This window comes from Bubalus kerabau, chromosome 9, assembly GCF_029407905.1.
Source record: "Bubalus kerabau isolate K-KA32 ecotype Philippines breed swamp buffalo chromosome 9, PCC_UOA_SB_1v2, whole genome shotgun sequence".
Taxonomy (NCBI): domain Eukaryota; kingdom Metazoa; phylum Chordata; class Mammalia; order Artiodactyla; family Bovidae; genus Bubalus; species Bubalus kerabau.
Genome location: NC_073632.1, coordinates 28,048,805 through 28,074,559, shown reverse-complemented (window position 1 = coordinate 28,074,559; position 25,755 = coordinate 28,048,805). Strand labels below are relative to the sequence as shown.

Genomic DNA, 25,755 nt, shown 5'->3' with positions numbered 1-25,755 from the left:
CATCTCCCAATAAATTAGAAAGAGCAAGAAAATAAGCGTTAAAAGTTGTATTAATTGAATGGAGGAAAGTCTTGGGATAAGAGGGGATCAGTTCAGTTCAGTCACTCCCAAAGGACAGCAGCATGCCAGGCTTCCCGGTCCATCACCAACTCCTGGGGCTTACTCAAATTCATGTCCATAGAGTCAGCGATGCCATCCAACCATCCCATCCTCTGTCGACCCCTTCTCTTCCCGCCTTCAATCTTTCCCAGCAAGAGGGTCTTTTCCAATGAGTCAGTTCTTCGCATCAGGTGGCCAAAGTATTGGAGCTTCAGCTTCAGCAATGGTCCTTCCAATGAATATTCAGGACAGATTTCCTTTAGGATAGACTGGTTTGATCTTCTTGCAATCCAAGGGACTCTCAAGAGGCTTCTCCAACACCACATAGTCCAACTCTCATATCCATACATGACTACTGGAAAAACTATAGCCTTGACTAGACAGACCTTTGTTGGCAAAGCAATGCCTCTGCTTTTTAATATGCTGTCTAGGTCGGTCATAGCTTTTCTTCCAAGGAGTAAGTGTCTTTTAATTTGATGGCTGTAGTCACCATCTGCAGTGATTTTGGAGCCCAAGAAAATAAAGTCTGTCACTGTTTCCATTGTTTCCCCCATCTATTTGCCATAAAGTGATGGAACTGGATGCCAAGAAATTCATTTTTTTTAACGTTGAGTTTTAAGCCAGTTTTTTCACTCTCCTCTTTCACTTTCATCAAGAGGCACTTTAGTTCTTACTTTCTGCCATAAGGGTGGTGTCATCTGCATATGTGAGATTATTGATATTTCTCCCGGCAATCTTGATTCTAGCTTGTGCTTTACCCAGCCCGGCATTTTGCATGATGTACTCTGCATATAATTTAAATAAACAGGGTGACAATATACAGCCTTGACGTACTCCTTTCCCAATCTGGAACCAGTCATTGTTCCATGTCCAGTTTTAACTGTTGCTTCTTGACTATGCACAAAGCTAGAGGAGGTGATGGAATTCCAGCTGAGCTATTTTAAATCCTGAAAGATGATGCTGTGAAAGTGGTGCATTCAATATGCCAGCAAATTTGGAAAATTCAGCAGTGGCCACAGGACTGGAAAAGTTCAGTTTTCATTCCAATCCCAAAGAAAGGCAATGCCAAAGAATGTTCAAACTACCACACAATTGCACTTATCTCACACACTAGCAAAGTAATGCTCAAAATACTCCAAGCAAGACTTCAACAGTATATGAACCCACAACTTCCAGATGTTCAAGCTGAATTTAGAATTTTGCCATCTGTTGGATCATTGAAAAAGCAAGAGAGTTCCAGAAAAACATCTAATTATACTTTATTGACTAAGAGGGGATATATGTATACATATAGCTAATTCATTTCATTGTATAGCAGAAACTAACACAATTTTGTAAAGCAAAGCAATTACACTCCAATTTAAAAAATAGCAGCTTATAGAGAAAAATTTTAAAAGTGTAAAAACGTAAATAAACCTGCCTCATCTACTCCCCCAGCCAAAAAAGTTAGAAAACAGTTGTCAGAGACCAAAGCCAGTGTAATAGAAGGCTATTTTATACCCTTGTAATTGTGATCCAAAGAAGGAAAAGAAGAAATATTCAGAGATATTAAAGTCCCTGAAAGAAAAAAGAAACATAGATGAAAAGACAGGCCTTCTCTACCAGGAAAAAGATAAAGATCAACATTGTAACATATCCTGGTGTTATTAAGATTCAAGAACATAGAACTATTTTTTTCAACCATCCAGATAGAAAAAGCAACTCAACTTAAAAGGAAGTGAATCAGGTTGGTTTCAGACTTAACATACTAACTAAGCCTATGATACCTTGAAGGTAAAACAATTATAATATATCAAAATATATTACAGCCAGACATGTTGGTTTCGGAATATGGGCAACAGGCAGATGTTCTCAAACATGAAAGGATTTTGGAAACATAACACATGAGACCTTCTGGAAGACAATAAAAGCAAATAAATCAAGCCCCCCAAGAAATGAAAGAGGAAGTCGCAGTAAAAATAACTAGTTCAATACTTGGTGCCATGAAATAAGAGAGTAATGTCAAAAAAAATTCTAAGACTGAATTTGCAAACTTTAATGCCATCAAGAATGGCGCAGGACATGTAAGTGATCGGACCCAGTGACTGGGGAGCACACAAAGCTGTCAAAACAAGACAGCTCCAGCCAATTTTGCCTTAAGAGAACAAGAACATTGCAAAGCAATTATCCTCCAATTAAAACAAAAGAATAAAGGCTAACAAAGGGCAAACAGAAAATAGACACACACACAAAATAAAGCAATTTGACATGAATGGGCATTTCTCAAATTTCCCTGTAAGATATACTACAAAAAATTCTTCTCAAGAAATGAATTCTATGGTAAAAAATGTTTGGAAAACATTGCTTATCCTGTTTCTTGGCTATCTATGATACATTTTGAAAGCCTAAGAAATTCTGCAGTAGTCCATTAAGCTTTTAAATCCAGATTTTGCTAAATATATTTGATCAATAGACACAATTCCAAAACCCCCAAAAACGAAAAACAGAGAATAAGAAACAGTTAAAAGGATGTTATATTATCAGTTCTTTGGTATGTTCAAGAAAACCCAGAAATCCAAACTTTTGTCTTAATTCTCCCAAATTTAAAATTTCAGCAACAAAATCAATTTTATTAAACATCACTGAGGGAAACAGAACATGTCTGTCAGTGTAGGTTTGTAAACTGGTGCCCATACATGGAAGGCAAGGAGAGACTGAAGAAAGAGACAGATGGCTCCAGATGAGTAGGTGGCAGGTGTAATAAGCAAGGAAACTTACCTACAAGGCTTACCTTTGGCAGCTGCAGAATGAGTAGATTTCCACATCTGTCCCCAGAATCTTGAAAGTTTACATGGAGGCCCTAATTGGGATCGGTCACATATTCAGTCCAGATGATCTGGCCATGTGGCATGTGAGACTTCAGTTCCTCTGCTAGGGATCAAGCCCATGCCCTGTGCAGTGGAAGTGAGGAGTCTTAACCTTTGAACTGCCAAGGAAGTCCCGGAGAATCCCAACCACACCTTACTCACAAGGCTGCTTCCTCCAAAGGACTGCTAGCACGGGGATAGTAGGTGGAACACACATTCTGGGCCTGGGAGGGAGTTAGGAGTCTCAATTGCCTGGGTCCAACTTGACCCAGTGGTCACATCCTCTCAATGACCTCCTTCAACAGGTGGCCACAATGGCCAGCAAGTAACCGTCCTATCACCTATGGACAAGAAATAAAATAGGCTCTAACAAGGTGTGCCCAGTCATTTTGATCTTCAGAAAGGCCATCAGTTTTTCCTGTGAAAGATTCACAAAATATTAATACTTGTTGACCCTCCTTGAAAATTCTACCTGGGCAATAGATAAAATAGTGAAACTAGGGGAAGACGAGTTTCTTAGCGTTTCTTACCTTACTCATGTCACTGACTCAATGGACATAAGTTTGAGTAAGCTCCCGGAGTTGGTGATGGACAAGGAAGCCTAGCGTGCTGCAGTCCATGGGGTCTCAAAGAGTCAGACACAACTGAGCGACTAAACTGTCCGAGGCTAAGACTGGTAATGGGCATTGAACAAATTTAAATACAAAACTGATCATTGATTATAGGAATTATACTTGTCGAGTAACCATGCAAACAATATAAATCTTGACAACATTAAGTGATACATATATATACAAAACAGGTGAAGGAAAGGAAGGTGGGAAGAAGTAGAAGAAATATAATGTATGACTTTTAGAAAGCCCAGCTATCTTCCAGTGTATCTACAATCACTTTTCTTATCTTTTGAGTGGATGTTTAGGAATTAAAGTGTTTGTGTGTGCTCAGCCATCTAATCGTGTCTGATTCTTTGTGACCCCATGGACTGTAGCCCTCAGACTTCCCTGTCCATGAAATTTTCCAGGCAAGAATAATGAAGCAGGCTGGCCATTTCCTATTCTAGGGGACCTTCCTGAACCAGAGATCAAACCCACATCTCTTGCATCTTCTGCAGTGACAAGAGATTCTCTACCACTGCGCCACCTGGGAAGCCCAAGGTATTAAAGCATCTTTCAGTAAAGAATCTGTTATGGGTTGAATTATGTTCCTTTGTGCAAATATTCACATGCTGAAGTTAAGTCCTAACCCTCAGTACCTCAGAATGACAGCAGTTGAAGACAGGGACTTTGAAGAGGTAATTAAGTTTAAATGGTATTGTTAGGATGGGCAGTCGTCTGATGTAACTGATGTCCTTAAGAGATTAGTCCACAGAAAGGCAAGCATGTGAGGACACAGCAAGGTGGCCATCTGCAACCCAAGGAGAGAGGCCTTGGAAGAAACCAGAGCTACTGACCCTTTGACCTTGGACTTCTTGCCTTCAGAATTCTGCAAAAATATATTTCTGTTCTGTAAGCCACCCAGTTTGTGGTATTTTGTTATGATAGCCATAGCAAACTAATACTGACTATATTCTGATGTTGAGCAATCTATTTAGTTTCAATTTATTCTCTTTTCACAAATGCAAACAATAAAAAATATTTAAAATAGAATACCAAATACGAGCAGTTTTGAAAGTATTTTTGTCCATATATTCATCTATGTATATGTATTTATATGTATGTAAAAGATATCTAAGAAAGTGGGGAAAACCACTATTGGACTGCAAGGAGATCCAACCAGTCCATCCTAAAGGAGATCTGTCCTGGGTGTTCATTGGAAGGACTGATGCTGAAGCTGAAACTCCAGTACTTTGGCTACCTCATGCAAAGAGTTGACTCATTGGATAAGACTCTGATGCTGGGAGAGATTGGGGGCAAGAGGAGAAGGGGATGACAGAGGATGAGATGGCTGGATGGCATCACTGACTGAACCATTCACCAACACTGAAAGGAGTTGGTGATGGACAGGGAGGCCTGGCGTGCTGCGATTCACGGGGTCGCAAAGTGTGGGGCACGACTAAGCAACTGAACTGAACTGAACTGAACTGAACTGAAGAGATATCTGGAATGATGTTCATTTACTCCTGGCAATGATTGTTTCTGCATTGGGATATTAACTGTACTTTTTGTTCAATTGGATAAATCTATAGTGTCATTTTTTCTAATAATAATAAAACAAAAAATATAATCTCCATTCACCTGGAAAAATCTCATTGCTAAAATCCAGTATAGATCATTCTCAGTATATACACACACAGAAGGATACATACACACAGACACATTTTTTCACACATTCATATACTCCCACACAAATACACTCACAGACTCAAACACTTACACACACATAACTTTGTGTGTTATGTGTGTGTATATAACACATAATGGTCTCATTCCATACTTACAGCTACAGTTTTATAATATCTTTATGAAGTCTACTCAGTCTCAGTTGGAAATACATGCTTTAATTTATTTAACTAACATCCTAGTTTTGAACATTTCATTTGTTTCTAGTTCTTTGCTTTCTTTTATACTGCTGCAATAAGCATTATGTAGCTACACCTCTGTCTACATTATTTTTTGGGGGAAAGTTCAGCAGAATATTAAAAGAATAAAACACCAGGGCCAAAAAGGATTCATTCAGAAATATAATTATGACTTAAAATAAAGAAACCCTTTAAATTTATCATGTAAGTAGATTTAAAGAATATGATTAAATATGATTATTTTTATGCAAGCCAAAAAACATTGACTTAATTTTCATATCTGAACCTCTAATAAACAAAATAAAATACTTCCTCAAAGAATATCTATCCTAAAGAACTATTATAGTTAGCAAGTCAAAATAACTAAAAAATAAGTATATAAAAATCAATAGTTTTTCTATATACCAGCAATGAAAGTTTAAACAAATTAAGAGAAAAAAGATATTCTTCACAATAGCAACAAAGTATGAAATATCCAGAAAAATTTTAATACAAATGCATGAACCATATACAGAGAAAATGGTAAAATTTTGCTTAGACATACAAAGATTACCTGAATAATGGAAAAACATATACTATGATCCCAAATGGCAAAACTCAATACAGTAAAAAAAATTATTCCAAATGAATTTGCACAATGGGATTATTTTGGATCTTGAATTATGACATTTCTTTTAACTTTTATTTTGTACTGGGGTATAGCAGATTAGCAAACACTGTTGAGATACTTACAGGTGAACAGCAAAGGGACTCAGCCATACATATACACGTATCCATTTCCCCCAAACTCCCCTGCCATCCAGATTGTCACATAATATTGCCACATACAGAATTCCATGTGCTTTACAGTAGGTCCTTGTTGGTTATCCATTTTAAACATAGCAGTATGTACATGTCCATCCCAAACTCCCTAACTATCTCTTCCGTCCATTCTTCCCTCTGCCAGCAACCATAAGTCTGTGAGTCTGTTTCTGTTTTGTGAGTCAGTTCATTTGTATAATTTCTTTTTAGATTCCACATATAATGGATGTCCTACGATATTTTTCCTCTGACTTACTTCATTCAGTATGACAATCTCTAGGTCCATCCATATTGCTACAAATGGCAATATTTTATTATTTTTAATGGCTGAGTAATATTCCAGTATGTATATATATATATATATATATATATATATATATATATATATATATACCATATCTTTTTTATCCACTGCTTCCATGTTTTGGCTGTTATAAAAAGTGCTGCAGTGGACACCAGTGTGCATGTATCCTTTCGGATTATGTTTTTCTCTGGAGATATGCCCACAAGTAGGATTGCAGTGTTATATGGTAGCTCTATTTTTAGTTTTTTAAGATACCTCCATGCTATTTTCCATAGTGGTTATATCAATTTACATTCCTATAAACAGTGGTTGATAGGAATGAAAGGAATGATAGGAACAGAGGGTTCCCTTTTCTCTACACTCTCTCCAGCATTTATTGTTTGTGGATTTTTTGATGATAGACATTCTGGCTGGTGTGAGGTGATATCTTATTATAGTTCTAATTTTAATTTCTCTAATAATTAGTGATAGTGAACATCTTTTCATGTGCTTATTGGCCATATGCATGTCTTTGTTGGAGAAATGCATGACAGTCATTTTTGGAGAATGTAATAAGACAATATATCTCTGGTAGGAAAGTTCACAAGGATAAACTTTTCTGAAGATAATTGTGGAAATTGTATCAAAAAGCCTTTTAAAATGTCCAGAGCTTTGCCCACTAATGACAGATAAGTTTATATATATGTAGAATGATTTATCCACAAAGATTAATATTCTATAGGAAACAACTCTGAGATCAGTCTTGAAGAAGGAAGTAAATACATGTATTTAATAAAAATATATAAATGTGTATATGTATAAATTTTTTTTTACACTTAAGTATTATAGACAAGACAGTGTAAGGTAAGATGAATGCAACTGGAAGACAGGTGTTACCAAATGCAAGTTAATGTGCCTGAGGCACAGTGAGGTGAAACAAACTGAAATGTCAGAACGTGGACCAGAGAAAGGTTTATTGCAGGGTCATAAAAGACTCCGAGAGATGGCAAAGAGATGGGTGGCTCATGGCCCCCAAAACCCCTCAATTCCTAGAAGGGTTTCAACAAGGCATTTTTTAAAAGCAAGATGAGGGAGGGGCATGGTTAGCTTTTGCACACTTCTTGGTGCAGGAATCCTTTGTTCTTGCAGCTGTCCACCTAGGTCAGGTCACTATGTTCCTGTAAATCTCCAGCAAGACAAATATTATTCTCTCTTCTGCAATCTCCACATGAATGAAAAAGTGTTATACCTTTAAAGGTAAGAGCCTTGAGAATAGGCTATTCTGTATGTTTCAGGCTATAGGCAACATTCTTTTACAAAAGGTGCAAAGCCAGCATTACAAAGCACAGGCAATGGAGTACAAGGGTTAAAATAGAAGAAACAGGTCTAATGTGAAGTCAGATTTGGTCTTCCCGATGACACAGGTACAAGCAACATACTATGAAGGTCTATAAGACCAATCAGTAGGAGAAAAGGGTAAGATCCAATAGTAGAAAAGTGATCCCCTTCACGGATCCTTGCGTAACTCAGTGAAGCTATGAGCCATGCCATGCGGGGCCACCCAAGACGGACTGGCCATAGCAGAGAGTTCTGACAAAACATGATCCACTGGAGGAAGGAATGGTAAACCACCCCAGTATACTTGCCGCGAGAACCTCATGAACTGTATAAAAGAAAAGTGAACTTATCATGAAGCTAATGAAACTTAAGCCTCAGGGTTCTTCACTTATACAAGACACTTCCAAGGCTCTGGGAGGAGGCTTAGGAGTGTGTTCAGAGTCATACAATTTTTATAAATTGGAATGGCCAAGGCTATTTGTGCTTCAGTTAAGAAGAAATTAAGGTTGGGACACATTTGTTGGGCTTAGTGATATACAATTCTGTGGTCTGCAGTCAACTCTGTAAACTGTTGTCCCTACTCTCCTTCATAGCATAGGAATTGCTTCCAGAAAGACTCCTCCCATCATTGTACTGACATTCTCTAACCCGACACTAAGGACAGGCTTATAGAACTTAAGCATGCCTACAATTCACAACCTAGGAAACCTGTGGATTCTATAAGGAGAAACAAGTCTTGATATGTATAGATCCAGAAGCGAATCTGGAGAAAAATCTTCTGATCATAAGACTTCTAACATTGTACACAGAGGAAATGGTACTTTAGTATGCCTCAGATGAAGTTCTTTCCTGACAGAAATATACTTGATGACACAGAGCAAACAGTTATAAGCACACTGAACTATTTTCTTCCTTTTTTTGGATGGCAATCATGCGACAGAATTTATCAGACCCTCTGGAGGACACAAACCTATAACACAGCTACTAGCAAGAAGTACATCTGCATATGAAATTACCTGTTTCATGCATCTCAACTCTCACTGACAAGAAAAAAAGTTTTCATTCAGTCATATAAGAGGAAAGACTTGATTACCCTCTCCAAAGAAAATGACATTAGAAAGTTTTTGTCATGTAAAGAAGCAATCAGATCTTAAAAAGCCAAATATACTCTTATCATACTCTTATCATACAATCAAGCAATACAATACAAGACCGCTTGTTAATATTTTTCCCCCAAAGTTGACAATGTATATCCATAAAAATCCTGCATATAATTACTGACAGCAGTTTTATTCATAATTGCCAAATATTGGAAGCAACCAAGATGTCCTTCAGGAAATGAATGGAAAAATAAACTGTGGTACATCCAGACAGGGCATTAAAAAGAAATGAGCTGTTGAGATATGGCAGAACCTAAAACTCATACTACTAAGTGAAAGAGGCCAATCTGAGAAAGCTAGATTCTGTATGATTTCAATTATATATGACTTTCTGGAAAAGGCAAAACTGTGGAGACAGTGAAATGATCAGTGGCTGCCAGAGGATGAGGGGAAGAGAACAGAGGATTTTTGTTGCTGCTGTTGCTGCTGAGTCGCTTCAGTCATGTCCGACTCTATGCGACCCCATAGACAGCAGCCCCCCAGGCTCCCCCGTCCCTGGGATTCTCCAGGCAAGAACACTGGAGTGGGTTGCCATTTCCTTCTCCAATGCATGAAAGTGAAAAGTGAAAGTGAAGTCACTTAGTCATGTCCGACTCTTAGCGACCCCATGGACTGCAGCCTACCAGGTTGCCAGAGGATGAGGGAAAGATGAGGGGAAGAGAACAGAGGTTTTTTAGGACGGTGAAAAGAATCTGAACATTCTGATATTAGAATTATGGATATATGTTCTTATATTTTTGTTGAAACCAACAAAATATACAACACCAAGATTGAACCCTAAACTAAATTATGGACTTTGGGTGATTATAATGTGTCAGTGAGCTTCACTCTTGGTTAAAAAAAAAAAAAAATGTGCCACTGATGAGTGATGTTGATAATGAAGGAGTCTGTGAATGTGCTGGGGCAGAAGATCTAAGACAAACCTCCGTACCCTTCTCTCAATTTTGTTATAAACCAAAAACTGCTCTAAAAACTTGTCTTTAGAAAAAAAAAAAAAAAGGAAATCAGAGATTATGGAGCCAAAAATAATAAAAAGGGGAAAAAAGCATAGTAGAAATTTGTCCAGCAGTTTATCAATACAAATATTGTGCTAGTTTTCTGAATTTATTATGTTTTCAGTGATTGTCAGCTTTTTAAATTTTCTGATGTACTGTGCTTTCTTTCTACCTTCTAAAGAATTAGTCACTATTATACTTTATTTTGTATTTGTAATTTTGTGCTATTTTCTTAAAGAGGGCTCCAAAAATTATAAGCAGTGAGTGTAAAAAACCTGCATCTGTCTTTGTTCAGGAGAGGTCATTTTAGGCAAAAAAAAAATGATTTTATTAAAACAATGAAAAACACTATTGAGGACCATCATCAAACCATAAAGAGTGCTAAATAGCCTCAAATGTGCTTAACTTCAGTAACTTAGGATTACTAAAGACCCAAGTGTCAGCAGAAGTTTGCATCTGCACAGCCTAGAGAGGGACTGAATCCTAGGTTTGGTCTTTTCCCCAAAATAGTTCATTAACTTCTCTTCTAGCCACCTACCCAACAGAGATAATCACCATCCTGTGAATGGCCTTCCTGTACAGTGTTCGTGCAGGTCTTTCTTAAGCTCCGAACAGGATCTGACATACCTTGTTTGCTGAATCCCACGCAGAATATATGGGGATATGTTCTTAAACATCCTGTCCTCGTATCCTTGTCCTCTTTCCCCCCAAAATATAGCAGAGCAACATGGCACGTGTCTTCCACACACTACACCTGTGACTGACTCTTTATCTTTGCCCCCCCCATCACATACCTCGCCCAGTTTTACAAACCTTTAAGAAAAGCCTAGAAAGTCTAAGTAGGGAGACATTTTCTGTCGTTGGAGATGTACTTAGATGAAGTTAGAGGCGGAGAAGGCAGACTAAGCCATTCACATTTGCCAGTACCCTGCAGTCCGAGGCAAGTATAAATGGACCCCTGGTTTTCAAGCTTTTTCCAGATCTTTAGAGTCAATCACAATATGACTTAGGCAGATCTAGCTCTAATTCCTGGTTTGGAACCCAATAAGCTCAACTTATGATACCCATTTCTGCCCTCTTCCTCCTGAAATGAGCATTCAAGTGAGACAGCCTTGGGACCTGGGACCCTTTGCTGCAGCCCCGCAATGCTTGCAGCTAGACACACCTCTTCTTAAGCAACAAAATACAAAGAAATTATATGGGACTAAAAATAACTGCATGCATGTGCAGTAAGGGCAAATTCTGGACAAAAGATACAAAGAGACCAAAAGATCCAACTGCCACTTCTGAAGAGTCCTGAGCGAAAGCAGTGTGTTGCCCCTGCCCCCTGTAGACCCCACCACCTAAGAGGTGGGCAAAGCATCTAAGCCACCCCTCCAGTGGGACTCTTGGACACACACCCCTACCCTTGCCGCACATAAGGAAAAAGTTCATCTCCTCCTCAGGAAGCAAGCAAGCAAGGGAATCTGTTGGTTGTTCTCACTGTCCCCTGCTGCAGCAGGGACCCCAATAAAGCCTTGTCTGAATTTCCTGTCTGGCCTCTGATCAATTTCTATTGATTAAGGAGATAAGAACCCCTTGTCAGTAACACAAGGGGTCAATGATATGGAGAATACCACTATGAATCTTAAATAAAGATTAAAAAATCAACTGGCATTTTGTTCTCCATTGTTATTTCTTATCGTTATTCCTTTCAACAACCAGGCAAGGATTTTTGCCAAATTCATTCACTAAGGAACAGGAATTTAAAGAAAGAAACACAATTCAACAGCAAAAGAATTATGAATAGTCTCTCACTTGCAGTTTTTATTTGTTTTTGATCTTTTAATCCAGGCAGACAACCTACAACCAGGGCAAGAATGTGATCAAGGAATCAGTATGTTTAAGAATCCCAAGCCTGGAAACTTCCTTAGTGTAAGCTATTATTTACATTAACACTGAAAAATTTAAGAGACTTGATATGAACTAATAATAGAAATGACCAATGATAAATAATCAAATTTAAAAAAGAATTATAGCATTGTTGAAAGTTTTTTGGCTTCAAAACATAACAGGAAGCCATTCTAAAACTTTCTAATATAGATATTATTATAAAATCAAGCTAGATATCAGATATAAGAATGTTACTTTGAATAGTCACTGATACATGAAAGCTGACTATAATTACTTGAATGTTTTCCAGGATTAAAAAATCACCATTAGTGGGAAAGAAGTATTAGTGTATTTCTAAAATGTCAACACATAATATTTCCTAAATTCTTCAAGATATTCTAGCAAAATATTCTTAGGATTGTATTAAACCAACATACATAAATGGCTCAGTTACTCTTTGGTATAATTTTAAAACTGTCTTCTATTTCTTATAACTAAAAACAGAACTACCATATGACCTAGCAATCTCACTCTTGGACATATACCCAGAGAAAACTGTAATTCCAAAAGATTGCATGCACCCCAGTGTTCATTGCAAGACTATTTACAGTAGAGAGGACATGGAAGCAAGCTAAATGTCCATCCACAGAGTAATGGATAAAAAAATGTGGTACATACACACAATGGAATATTACTCAGCCATGAAAAGGAGTGAAATGTGCCATTTACAGAGATGTGGATGGACCTAGAGATTGTCTTATAGACTGAAATAAGTTGGAAAGAGAAAAACAAACATCTTATGTTAACACATTTATGTGGAACCTAGAAAAATGGTACAGATGAAACTATTTGAAAGCAGAAACAAAGACACAGATGTAGAGAACAAATGTATGGATATCAAGGGGGAAAAAGAGGGAACTGGGAGACTGGGATTGACATATATATACTACTATATATAAAACAGATAACTAATAAGAACCTACTGTATACTATAGAGAATTCTACTCAATGCTCTATGGTGGCCTAAATGGGAAGGAAATCCAAAAAATAGGGAATATGTATATACATATAGCTGATTCACTTTGCTATACAGAAGAAACTAATACAACAATGTAAAACAACTATACTCCAGTTTTTTTTTTTAAACTATCTTCTATTATCTGACTAAAAGACATAGGTGTATTTCTTAAATTACTGCACCCACAACTTCAAAGAATGCTTATTAGTGAGGAAGTCATTCAATTTTATAGGTTTCAGGACATGAATTTCTAGCTGGGGTTGTCTAGTCCACCACTCTGCTTCCAAGAGCATGGAAACTCACTATCCAGTCCTGAGTGTAATAGAGAAGAACAAAACTGATTCCATATTAGACTTGTTACTTTTCCTTTAACCTTTTTATTCAATTGTTTTTTGCTATAGGTTGAAAATGTTGCCTATAGCTTGAAATATACAGGACCGTCCATTCTCAAGGATCTCACTTTTTAAGGTGTAACACTTTTCTTTCATATAGAGATAAAAAGTTGCGGGAGACAGAAAAATATTTATCTTCTTAGAGGCTTACAGGAACACTGTGACGTGACCTTGATGGACAGATGCAAGAACAAACGGTTCCTGCACCAGGAAGTTTGCAACAACCAATGACACCCCATACTCCCCCTTTTTTTGGCTGCACCATGTAACATGCAGGATCATAGTTCCTCAATCAGGAACTGAACCCATTCCCCTGCAACAGAAGCCCAGAGTCTTAACCACTGGACTGCCAGGGAAGTCACCCCCATCCTTTTTAATATAAAAGTAGCCTGAATTCAGACTAGATTAAAATAGTTCCATCTTCTGGGTCTGCAGCTTTCTGAATAAAGTCACTATTCCATGCCCCAACAGCTTGTCTCTTGATTTATTGGCCTGTCATGAGGCAGACGGTAAAAACTTGAACTCAGTAACAAGAGCAGAGGATGATGAATGGCAGGATGTTTGGCTTGATATCACATCAGGAAACTAATGCAGTTTTGAAGGTAGCTCTATCCTTCAAACAATATTCCCTAAATATTAATTGGGCATCTGGTATACCCCAGCTTGGAGTTGAAGCTAAAGATATTTAAAGGGAATGTAGATGTGTAGTTAATTGGACCTGGCTCTGTCCTTACAACCTTAGTGGCTAGAGACAATTTGCTCAGCCCTTTAGAGTCCTGACTTAACATTTCATAAAACACTATTAATAACATCTACCAGAGAACATCGTTGTAACAGGGAAATAAATGAGATAACCATTATCAAGAGAAACCCTTACAAATGGTTTCATTTATTTAAAAATTTTGCTCAGCAGCTCTGATCCTAATAAGAATCAGACTCAGCATTACTTTTAGGGTGCCCCAAGCATCCTCCAGCACCACACACTGAGTGAGACCCAGACTAAATTGTCTTCAGAAGTTGAGAAGAGAATGTGACCACAGGGAAATAGAGGAGAAAATAAAATATGGTTGGGGAAGAAAGAGAGGACGGAGAACAAATACTTTATTTTGCTCTCTCCATGTCATTCACAGCAGAATACACCTCCAAATATAGATTATTATGATATGAAAAATCTGGAAGGGGAATTTTTAGCCCCCTCTGAAGTCCATTCACATACTGTGGTAAAATGTATTTATCTGTGTGGAAATTACTGCAACTTTTTTGAATGTGCTCAGATTTCTCCTAGGAGTAAATGGCTTATTAATACATAAAAACCTGTTGAAAGCTTGTAATTATCCACGTATTCTGCATACACTTTGTAGACCATCTGCAGCATATTTTAAATTCAAGCTGGCTTTGCCCCAGCAACTCACTGCAAATATGGCTAACAACTCGTGTGTTCTCAAGAAGGCCAGATTTTAACATAAGCACAAAGCAAAAGAAGCCTTTCCAAGATCAAAGAGGAACAATTTGAGAATCATCCATCATTTTGTTTTATCTGGGCCACTATGCTCTTCCCATACTGGGATACTCAGAGTTGTCACTATCTGCCCTCGTTCCCTCTAACACCACCGTACAGGTGACAAAGATTACTGCAAAGACCAATACAGAGAGACCACCTATTGGGACACAGAAAGCCCTGAAGTAGTTCTTTTGCTTTTGAATCTCTGGAGGCTGTGTCTAAGTGTGTGTGTATGCTAATACATATTGTAGTAAGAGGGTTTCCAAGGCTCTTCTCAGACTTTCTAAGTCTATAATTCAAAAAAGGTTAAAAACTGCAACTTTTTATGAATCTTGTGGTTTTTATCTCTTTTTTTTAATTCTTAATTAGCATGACCAACTTCATGAAGCTTTTTAATTTTGTTTTACTACTTGTCATGTAAGCCTATTGTATTCTCAAAACTAGATTTTTAGAAATGTAAAACAAGAACAAAAATATCATGTAATTCGAAATCATGCAGAAAATATTTCTTGCCTACAAAAGAAATCAATGTAATTTATCCTGGAAAACCTTGAGAAGTTATTTAAGTTTGTAGCAGCTCATGTACCTTATTCATAGTGCCAGCAGCCCTCAAACTTTTATTAAAGACGTAAAAGTTTTCTTGTGTGATAACACAATTTTGTAATAACTAAATAGCATCCAGAAATGTGGTATTATTTCCAAATCTGATTGGAAAGCAGAGGACAGACCTGAAGTGATACCTCTGCTTTGTTTGGGGTTAGTCTTAGATCTGGAAAGTTACCAAGTATCTACTGCTGCTACTAAGTCGCTTCAGTCGTGTCCGACTCTGTGCAACCCCATAGACAGCAGCCCACCAGGCTCCCCCGTCCCTGGGATTCTCCAGGCAAAAACACTGGAGTGGGTTGCCATTTCCTTCTCCATGCATGAAAGTGAAAAGTGAAAGTGAAGTCGCTCGGTCATGTCTGACTCTAGCGACCCCATGGACTGCAGCCTACCAGGTTCCTCCATCCATGGGATTTTCCAGGCAAGAGTACTGGAGTGGGGTGCCATTGCCTTCTCCGAGCAAGTATCTAAGCAGACATTAAAATCTTCATCTTTGGTAAACCAAGGCCCCCTACAATTTAAATAAATTTTCTCCCAATACATTATTTGTTAGTGACAAAATTACAACTATAATTCACTTTCCTTTCACCTAGCACAGTATTTGCAATTTAAAATATTAAAACAAAATATCATCAAAAACAGTGCCTCATTTATTAATGCAAAGATTAATAATGTTAAATTCACTTCTAATCCAGTTTGCCAAAATCTGTTTTCTGAAATTATACTTGTAAGTACATACTCTACTCCAAACCACCCAACTTAGAAAACGTCATATCTGAACACCCATCTTAAGTTTTTCTAAAACAGGAAATTTAAGCCTACCAGCTACTGATTCTATTCTTGTGACCTACTGCATGGATTTTCTTTGGCAGCCCAATGAAAACCTCACATGTTGAAATAATTTATTTCTGAACTTAATATCCCTCCACAAATTCTTCCATTTAATTAACTTTTTTTCTCTTTATCATTTCATAGACATTCTAACAGAATAGGAAAATGGCTCACTTACCAATTACGAGAATAAATCAGATGAGGGAATTTGAGAAGGAAGGGTGGTGGGAGAGAGATGGAGAATGAACTTTCATAAATTTCTTGGACATTATACACAAAGTAAATTTAAGACAGCTTCTTGGGGATTTTCCTGATAATCCAGTTACAATCTATTTAAGAATCTATTAAGTTTCAAAAAGCTGTTTCTCAATCTATTTGCTTGAACCTTCAAAGTAACCCTCAACAAACAGCCCATGACACCATTGCAGGGGGGTGGGGGGTTGTGTACAGAGGTGAGGTTCCTTTTGCTGGGCTCTGTAGGACTTTTAATACCTGTGAAGTTTGCAGGTTAAACATTTGTAAGAGAGAAGCTTTTATTCTGAGCGCAAACAAGGGATAAAGTGTAAAGGCTGTTGGCACTGAAATTAAGGGAAATTTAACCAGGAACAGACATAGGCCTTGGCTCTCCCTCTCTCCTTGACTTTTAGAAGCCCTTTTCCATCACCAGAGAAGCTGGCAATGCTTTGCACAGGAGTTACTGGTTTATCTTATCTTCACTGTAGCCACTCCAGAAAGAGAAGAGAAAGGAAATTGCTTGCAAACTCTGCCTCCATTTCGAATCTCTCACCACCACTCACATGTGGGTAATGACAGACTAGCAATGGAGGTGTTGCTGAGACACAGATCAGAGCATTCTCTCTCTCTCGGAGCACCACCAGAAGAACAGGTACTTAGCACCAAATGACTGAGTACTGAATGGAATTAATTGACAGTTCTGAAAAGGGAGGAGGCGGATTATAAATATCCGATGACGTTAACGGGAAACTCCCAGATAGAGAAGCAAACAGTGTCACCCTGATAGACACATGCATCTCCTGGGACATCTTCCACTTAGTTTTGCCTTTTAGTACCTTGGGTGCTAGGCATCCATTCTTTTATTTTCTGATCACCACGGGTAGGAGGTCTGTTTCACTGTTCACATTCCTATCACCCATGGATTTGCCAGTACCTTTTTGGGAGAAACCAAGACCCAAATTTTTGACCTTTCTGACCCAGGGTGTATCTACAGAGATGTTAAAATCCATGTTTACACACAAAGGTACCTTGTCTGCATAAGATATCTCCTAAGCGACTATCATGTAATCTGATCCTGGAAGAGAACAGATGATGACTTTTTACTCTGCTTCATCCCACTTGCATTTTTGAAAGTCCACACAGGAAGCACTTTCAAACAGCACTGAACCAGAGTAGGTGGCCTGGTGGTGATGATGACGTACTCAAGTGTTGTGCAAATTTAAAGAGACCTCAAAGTGTTTTAACACATTTCCTCTACACACTGCTAAGTGCTGCTAAGTCACTTCGGTCATGTCCGACTCTGTGCGACCCCATAGATGGCAGCCCACCAGGCTCCCCCGTCCCTGGGATTCTCCAGGCAAGAACACTGGAGTGGGTTGCCATTTCCTTCTCCAATGCATGAAAGTGAAAAGTGAAAGTGAAGTCACTCAGTCATGTCCGACCCTCAGCAACCCCATGGACTGCAGCCTTCCAGGCTCTTCAATACATGAGATTTTCCAGGCAAGAGTACTGGAGTGGGGTGCCATTGCCTCCTCCATTCCTCTACACAAAAGAACTTTAAACTTTATATAGTCAGCAACAATTATTTTACATAATTCATCTGTCCAACTGCACCCATAAGAAACATTAAGCCGATGCAAGGCTTAGCAGCCCTGTGGAATCTAAAACCCAGGCTTTATTCCATAGAACACATTCAAAGGGCAAAGCCAGGAGAAAGTACTGCATGGGAGGCCTGTTCAGACAACCAAGTGCTGGGTGATATTGACAAGGCTCATAAATTTGGAGGGGAAACCCAGAATATTTCCTGAAAGAACTCTTTGGAAATCATTGAAAATGATTTTAGTACAAACTGCGATCTAAAATCAAGAATTAATCTCCCAAAGAAAGAAGAAATTCAGCCAAAGTAATCAAACGAGCATGGTTTGAAATTCAGACCAGCCCATTTGCGAAGAAAATAAAGAAAACAGACATAAGTTCACATCCAATCTCTCTGTCCAACTTCCATTTGTTATTTACACATTGAGAGCTCTTCAATCATAAAAGAGTAAGGACCTGGCAAAAAAAAAAAAAAATGAAATTGCCCCAAGAATGCTGGGAGGACGGGTCAGCAGGGGGTCTTTTGTACCCGTCATGGACAATTTGGAGTCCGAGAAAACCTACAAGTTCTGACCAAAGCTCAGTCTATGAATCCTTTCGGCGCCTTGCTGACACTTCTTGAGGAACAAGTCCAGTTGTGTTGCAGGGGGTCTTGCCAGATGAACAACAGCCCCACATTAAGATCACATATTCTGCGCTTAAGAGGCCAAGTTTCCTGGAGTTTTTATTAAGCATTTCAAATAGCCCAGAAATTGCTTTCAGTTGCCGCTGTCTCTAGTGGCACCGTGCTCTTTCTGCTGCTGCTGCTGCTAAGTCACTTCAGTCATATCCGACTCTGTGCGACCCCATAGATGGCAGCCCACCAGGCTATCCCATCCCTGGGATTCTCCAGGCAAGAACACTGGAGTGGGTTGCCATTTCCTTCTCCAATGCATGAAAGTGAAAAGTGAAAGTGAAGTCGCTCAGTCATATCTGACTCCTAGTGACCCCATGGACTGCAGCCTACCAGGCCCCTCCATCCATGGGATTTTCCAGGCAGGAGTACTGGAGTGGGGTGCCATTGTGCTCTTTCTAAGCTACAACAAATGAAAAGGCCCAAGGGTATTTCCAGATTCTCTGGAGAACATCCTGAAGGGTAAAAAGAAAGTCCATCAGTCCATCACTGATGCTTCACCTAAGGAGTTTCAAGGTGAGAATGAAAGTGTCTGGTGGAAAATATTGGTAATTCCAATGTTGATTTTATTTAAAGTGATTTCAAAGCAAACAATTCATTGCTAAAATAATGACAAACATCATTATCTTCTTTTCCCAGGAAGAGATACTGAAGCCATGAAAACATGGACAAATGCCCTTTTCTTTAGGACCTGGTCAACAACTTGTCTGTTTTCTTTATTTTCTTCACAAATGGGCATGGTCATCCATGCTTCTTACCTGGGAGGTGAGCCGCTATCCTTCAAAACCCCATACTCTGGCCCTCATCACATCACAAATTATGCTATGGGAGCTTCCAAAAGAATATAGTTAGGGAAGAACCTCAAATGTCTGGTGGACAGTTTTAGAAGAGATTTCTTCACCTTTTAGTTCCAGTCCAAAAATTTATAGTGTTGTATATGACAATTCACAAACATGCAAATGTCACTATCAGAAAAACTATCATATCTGCTGCCCCTTGTTCCACATCACTCTTAAGCCCCTTATTCTCACATTGACAAGGCTCATAAACTTGGAGAAACCCAGAATATTCTCTGTAAGCTAAGAATATTCCCTGAACGATCTCTTTGGAAATCTTTGAAAATGATAGTGCAAACTACCATCTAACATCAAGAATTAGTCAATGAAAGAAAGAAATTCAACCAAATTAAGCAAACGAGCATGGTTTGAAGTTCAGACAAGCCCATTGGAGAAGAAAATAAAAAGACCTAAGCTCAGGTCCAATATAGGCTTTATATCCCTATAGCAGTTTTTCTTTCTTACTATTATAGATGCTTTTTATATCTTTATTATGGTGGCAAAGATATTCACTGTTCAATGTGAATAAAAATACATTTAGAACCTGGTTATGCAAGGTGTATATTAGTTACTCAATATAGTGCCTTGGAATAAATGAATACAAGAAATTTATATCCTCATTCTTACTTCACAAGAAGACAAAGGAAAAATTTAAACCTGAGACTCAGAGAGATAAAGTAATTTACTCAAGGACACCCAGCATTATGGCAGAATCATATGCTTTTCTGTGAAAACTGTGAAAACTTCAGCTACTGGTAGAAAAACCTATTTATGCTCTCTTCTGGGAGAACACATAGCTTAGATAAGTACTTTTCACTACATATTTTAAAACCATTGACCATTTCCTAGTTCCTATAATCCATGCTGTAAAAGAGGGAGGCCTCAACAGGAATGATTGGCAGGAACATTGTAGAACTGATTTTTAAACCTTTATTTTGTGTGCTCCTTGAAGTGAACAGTGACCTTGGGTGGCCACGCAGGTTTGATACCAACGTTATAACGAGCTCACCATTTGTTTAGTGAGGATGACGACATGGATGACAGCGAACGCTTGGCCAGCAGTGACTACAGACTCAGTGCTCATTTCTAGGAATACACACTTGTTGCTAGCACATCTCATTCACACAGAAACCCTAGAAGGAAGACACTATCATCTGCCCTTTACTGATGAGCGAACTAAGGCACAGAGAAATTAAGTAACTTGCCCAAGGACACACAGCTAATAGTAGGTAGCTGAGCCCAGATTCAAACCCAGGTGGGTTGTTTGAAAGTCTGTGCTTCGGGAGCTCAGCTCTGTTCTCTGTGATGACTTAAAGGGCTGGGTCAGGGGGGTGGAAATGTGTATACTTAGAACTGATTCACCTTGTCGTACAGCAGAAATACCAAAACAACATTATAAGGCAATTATCCTCCAAATAAAAAATTAATATAAAAAATTAATAAAATAAAATGGAAATCAATTTTATATATATATATATATATATATATATATATATATAAAGTCTGTGCTTTCATACTCTATTGTACTGCCTTGGGAAAAATGGCAAAATGTACCATTATTCAGCAAGTCACTTGGCAAGTCTTGGTCTCACAGATAACACAAGACATGCAAGTTGAATTAAGGCAATTAGCCAGACTTGTATTTAACAACTATGTCAAAGAATGCTGACTAATGACACAAGGTCCCCTCAGAGGAAGATTCCTTGATACATACCCATTGCTCCCTTTCTGTTCAATATTTACGTTGCTTGAAGGAATACACAGAAGGTGCACTCATCCAGTTTACTGACAAGTTGAGGGACCTTGCAAAGGTGCAGGATGAAATAACTTGAAAGGCATCTGTGGAACACAAGTATTGAAAGCAGAGCAACTCAATGAAACATTCAGAGAGCAGCACAGCCCTTCCTGAATTCTCCACCAGCATCACTGCTTTTCTCCTCCTCTCCCTCCATAAGCCCTGCTTCCTTTTCTTTATTTCAGGCTACCACCTGAATCGTGACATATTGACAACTTGCTGTAATTCAGGAATACTGACGACAGTGACCTTTGTGGTCCCTGCCACCTTCTGAACAGGAAACAGTCCCCCTATTGCCCAGGGGGATAAAAATGAAACAGCTAGGACAAAATTATCTTTCTAATTCCCCACCTTCTCAGGAGACTTTTGAAATCACTCTATTACAGTTATATAGTACAGTGAATAATATACTTAATGCCAGTAAGCTGCCTTCTGTTCATCCTCTGAACACTTTCAAATGTAAATGCTCGGTCAATTTAAATGCATGGAGTGGCGATGTGCACGTATGAATTCTTGGTAGTTCCCATTTAAAAACAGAAGATGACTCACCAGGCTTTACTCGAGCCCTGTGTATTTTCACTGTCACTTCCAAATGGTCCCACCTGATGGGGCGGTTTATCCGCTAAGTGAAAGAGCATCACATTGAGACTAAGGCCAGCATCTGGAAGAAGCTGTTTGTACATTTCCGGTGGACCGATGGCCGCCTCGTTGCCCTCAGACTCAGGGAGGTGCCCGATGCTGGTACTAGGCCTGCTCCGGCTGCTTTCACGGCATCCACAACTGAAGTTGGAGGGCACATATGTAGCAAATGAACGAGAGACAACAGTTAAATTCCCCAAATTCTACCCTTTCTCTAACAGAGGTCAGCCGATATCATAGTGCTTTCTTCCCCTCTACGTCAGCCCTGCTCGCCTGACCCCGAGTCCCTCACCGTTAGGAAACCACACCCGCAAATCCCCACGTGGACTGCAGACAAATTTGCTAGACTTGGTTTATCATTAGGTTTGAATTGACTTGGGGGTGGGGGTGGGGGAGGTGGAGCAGGTAAGATACCTTGAACAGACAGCATCACTTATTCATGCTCCTCCATGCCCAAAGCAGTTTGTTGGTTACAGCGCCTGGAAACACTGCAGTTGAGCTCATTTAGAAAGAAAAAAAAAAAAAAAGGAAGGAGGCCACTGGAAAATGTTTCCTCCCGGACAGACATACTGATGAAAAGTTGTTTGGTGCGCGTCCAGATTTCTGTCTCTGGTTGAATTTTTCGTCTTGTTTCTCTTGGATGAGCCCCACTCTCTGGGTTTGACCATTGATCCATGCGCGCGGCTCACTCTATTCCGAAGCTGTAGATTTTGTTTGAGAAGGGCAGACGTTGCACCTGGAAAAACTGCCTAGGGAAACTGCGGGATTGTTTTATTAACTCCCTAAGCACAGTTTCTATACTTTACAGCTTGCTTGAGAGATTATGCTAATCATCAAACATTTTTGCAGTGAGCAATTATAGTTCACAGACTTTTCCTTGCTTTGCTGCAAAGGCATTACAGCTCAAATTGATGCCAAAACGCAATGCTAGGCATTCAAATGGGGAAGGGGAGTTAGGGGTTTTAGAATACCTCAATCACTCCTGTAATTTGCAATGCCAAGGAGGGAGCAAATGTCCTCATGTAAAATTCAAAAGAAATACTGGAACAATATCTCCCATGGCAACAGCTGTTTTAGAAGTTCCAACATGATTAACAAGCATCTGTTTCATCTTTTCCTTTGTTTCAAAAGCACACCACAGCCTGCTTAATCTGCAGGTTGAAGAGCACAAAGACTAGTCACTAAAGAAAAGTGTGATTAACTATAGATTTGTTTTACTTTTCTGATGAGTTCAATTACTTGCCATATTATTCGTCAGCTAACCACGATGAAATGAAGAAGCTGATTGTTACAGAGAGCCCAAAAATATGAGCAAAATCAAGTTGCTCTATCTTCATGAATATTGACATTGATTCAGCGACCAGAATAAACATCAGTGTAGTAATAGCTGCTAGAACTAGCTGTCAGTGTATAATTGCCATCAAGACCTTTGACTTCTGGGCAGATTCCACAGCTTGAGCTCCCAGGAAGCACCCTCTGAAAAGGAGGGTTTCTTTCGGCATGCTTTTGGCACCAACACCTGTGGAAGTGAGTAGATAGCAGAGAAATTGACCTGCACTGCAATTCCAAGCCCCCAACAGCCTCAGCTGACCCCACAGGAGTTCTGGAGCCAGAAGACACTGGAGAGACCACGTGGGTCTTTATACCCTATGGTGCTTAGCCAATGGTTGTGGGCTGCTCAGGGCAGGGAGTTTGATACAGTCCCCAAAGGATACTAACTGATGCCTTCTTCCAACATCACTTGCAGCAGCTAAGAGAATATTTCCTGTAATCCAGAAAAGGGATCTGAGTGGCACCTCACACAGTCTACCAAGCATGTAGGCAGAAAAAGTAACACTCATGATCTTTTCAGAGAGGGACACAGAAATGAAAGAATGTAACACCCAAACCAAGCCCAGTCCATCCATATAACACCAAAAATTATCAGATATATCTCAGCTGGGAGTAAATACAGCTCAGAGTTATAGTATCTACTAGTTCCTTAATATATCTGGAAAAAGAACAAATTTAAATATATTGAATTCTCATAAAAAAGTAAATGAAGTAACTACTTCAAAGAAAAAGATATTAAAATACAATTACTCAAAGCATATGGAAATGAAAATATTTCCCTGTGTCAGTTTCTAATGTAAACTCTCATGCAAACGTTATTTTAATTAACCAGCAGCCACATGTGCTATAATTGTGCTTAACTTGATAAATGTACCTTCTATAAATGTCCTTTGTTAATGCAAATGCCAGCTATATTAATTATCATTTTAGAGTCTGCCCTTGATTAAAGTGTATGTGTCTAAAACACAATTTGGATATATAAACATTCTGTCTCATTATGAATATTTATAGGCAGCATTATTTAGCAATTATCTGTGTCTTGACAGCAATAAAATGTAAACATTCAAAGACACTGGGAATTAATATACAGATTTCTTTTCAATAAAGAAACATTTCATAAAAGCTAAGCATAATATTTTGAATCACTGCACGCTTGAATCAGTCATCATTTATGTGATATAATTAAGAACATACATATATATATATATTATGTTGAAAGTAAATTATATGCAATTCTTCTGTAAATTGCATTGCAAGATTTAAAAAAAGAGAAGAAAATGTGTGACTCTCTTTTGTAAGCTCCAAGAGGCCAGGGTAGGACCTGAATCTCTTCTCACCACTGAGTCTCTGGGTCTTAACAAAACATCACACACCTTCAATATAGATTTGGTGAATTGAAAGGATTATAAATCTGCTTTTTAAAATGGCAAGTTGGCTTTCCCTGAAAAACACGAAGGAACCTGGTTATTGGCTGTTTTCCAATTTAGATTAAAAGGTGAAATAAATATTTTTAAGTGGTATATTTAAACTTACATATTCTGGTTGGTGTAGTCTTTCTTTCTGTCTTATTTTATAGACTGGGACAGATTCTTCTCTCCCTTAAATACAAAAGATTTGTTTCCATTGCAAGAATATCAAAATAAAGCCTAGTTCCAACTTTAATACCATGTTACCTAGTGGACATGTAGACAGCAAGAGCTAAATGTTTTGAAGAAAGAAATATGAAAATGTTGTTAGCAAGGTCAACAAAAACAACGCCTAGACGTTTAACATGCTTGCTCTACACCTGTTCATTCTCAAATTTCCCAGAATGTTTTTAGAAAACAAACGAATCTTTCCAAAAGAAAAGTAGGAAATATTTAAAGGAAAAAAAATACAAAATGTATATGCACACAGAATTGCCAAAGTCCAGCCATGTTCTGACAAAGCACCAAGATAAACACAGAATGAACATGATCCTAAAAAGTTGCAAATGAGTATGTTTTGCCAATTTGGAAGTACCAAAATCCAACCACCCCCAGGACCTCAGCACTATAGTTACTCTACTCTTCTCTAGAAATAGAAACATAGCCACTCTGTATTTATGTCCTATTAGTGGCTAAGTTTTGGAAGTCTTGCCAAGAGGATTCCAGAAATGAAAAAAAAAAAAAAAGAAAGAAAGATTTTGTATGAATCATCTGTTATAATCCTCTATAAATCTACATCATTACCAAAATATGACCAAAATTGCTATATAAATACCCAAGAATTGGACCTGAAAAGAAGAATGGGGTATTATGTCAGAATTCAATTAGTTCTAATATGGTAGGAAAACCACATTCATCTGAGAGCCCACCAAAAAATGAAAAGGGTTTTTGTTTTTATTTGTTTGTTTGTCTAATGGTACATTGGCT

General features: G+C 38.5%; 1 long non-coding RNA gene across 3 annotated transcripts in view; it reads right to left on the bottom strand.

Moving 5' to 3' along the window:
- LOC129619662 (uncharacterized) overlaps positions 1-21,542 on the bottom strand; it is a 290,932-nt gene extending 269,390 nt beyond the window's left edge. For all 3 annotated transcript variants that reach the window (XR_008698024.1, XR_008698025.1, XR_008698026.1), the window contains exon 1: positions 21,311-21,542. This is a non-coding gene — a long non-coding RNA (uncharacterized LOC129619662). The remainder of the gene's footprint in view (positions 1-21,310) is intronic.
- Between the last annotated feature and the right edge of the window lie 4,213 nt (positions 21,543-25,755).